Genomic DNA, 1,444 nt, shown 5'->3' with positions numbered 1-1,444 from the left:
CTTCTCGGTGGCTTTCGCCCGGGTCAGAGAGGGGACCCGCGGGGCCGAACAAAGGCGCGGCGGTTTGGAGCGGCCGCTGGCGCACCCTCAGCGGTGTTGGATGGGTTTCGCTCGTCCGTGAGCCGGAGCCCAGCCCGGGCTCGGCAACGAAAGCGGGGAAAAGAATAAAAGTTGACGAGTGGCTGGCGCCGGCCACTGCCGAAGTGTGGAACCCCCGAAGCGAAGTTTGCCCGGTGGGGCACGGGGGCAGAGAAAGCCGGGGAGACGTGGTGCCGGCGTCGGTCCCACCAAGAATGGCAAGCAAGCCCGTCCAGGCACGGCGAGAGAGAGCCCGGTAAGGGGCAGAGAGAGTTCCCAGCACTGGACCCTCTTCACGGGGGTTCCCCCCCATGGCCAAAGCCGCAGCCCGCGGGGGCACGGCATCTAAGGGAAAAGCCAGCGGCGGTGACTGGCCACTCGTATGCTATGGAGCCCGGCATGGGGGGAGGAGGGCAAGCCGGTGCCCCAGCACGGCTTCCTCCTGGCTCCAGAGGGGCGCCCCGTGATGGAGATGTAACTCGGTGCAGCTTGAGGGAAAATGCAAGCCCACATTTTGGGGAGGCAGAGGTGCCCTGTGAGCCGGTGCGGCCCGGTGCAGCTTGCCCCCCCCCCCCCATCTCTGGAGGGCGCCCCGTTTGCTCCTCCGGCGTGTTGCCCGCACGCCGAGCCCCGTGCCTGCTGGCTGTTCCCGAGGGCGGTGGCGGGTGCGCGTGGCTGTGTCTGTCCCAGAAGAGCGAGGCCGTGGGGCCTCCGCTGGCTTCCTTTCCTTCTGTCCTTGTTGATCGATGAGGCCTTTCGGGTCGCGTCGGAAAGGGCCCCCGGCCGGCAGGGCAAGGGCGGTCTTCCTTTCCACTTCGCTTCCCGTCGCGTGTGAGGTGTCGTCCTCGTTCCCCCAGCCCCGAGCGGCTCGAGCGGGGGGGAGCCGTGGCGTTAGCGGCCCGGCGCGTGCCTTGCCGCATCCTCCCCTTTCCACCTCCCCCCCGGCGCTGGGGCAGGGTTCGGGGACCGGTCTACCGCAACCGGCTTTGTGACTGCTGCGTGGCCCCGTGAGTTTTCAGGTGTCCTAAAACGCGTGAGGCGCCGGTGTCGTCCTCGGTTCCGGGTACCCGCGGGTGCCGGCCGCGAGCAGCTGCGTGTGGCGGGGGTTGGCCGAGCCGAGAGCGAGGCGGCGGCGTCGCGAAAGTTAAAAGGGGCTAAAAGCGGCGCCGCGCGTGAGGCCTCACCTGCCCGGGTGGGGTCCCCGAGGGTTCCTCCCTAAATGAAACCTCTAGCCTGAGAAGGGCGGCTTTGTGGCCCGTACCCCCGCCCGCTGCCGAGCGAGCCGCCCCGGCTCTAAGGTCCTGGCGTGCCGGGGGCGCGCCCCGCTTCCGCGGGTCGCTGTCTCCTCTAGCACGTCCCGGTGCTC

The sequence above is a fragment of the Melanerpes formicivorus genome, unplaced genomic scaffold (genome assembly GCF_026170545.1).
Source record: "Melanerpes formicivorus ecotype bairdi unplaced genomic scaffold, bMelFor1.0.p_v2 SCAF_373, whole genome shotgun sequence".
NCBI classification, from domain to species: domain Eukaryota; kingdom Metazoa; phylum Chordata; class Aves; order Piciformes; family Picidae; genus Melanerpes; species Melanerpes formicivorus.
Note: the sequence above shows the minus strand (reverse complement) of the source record.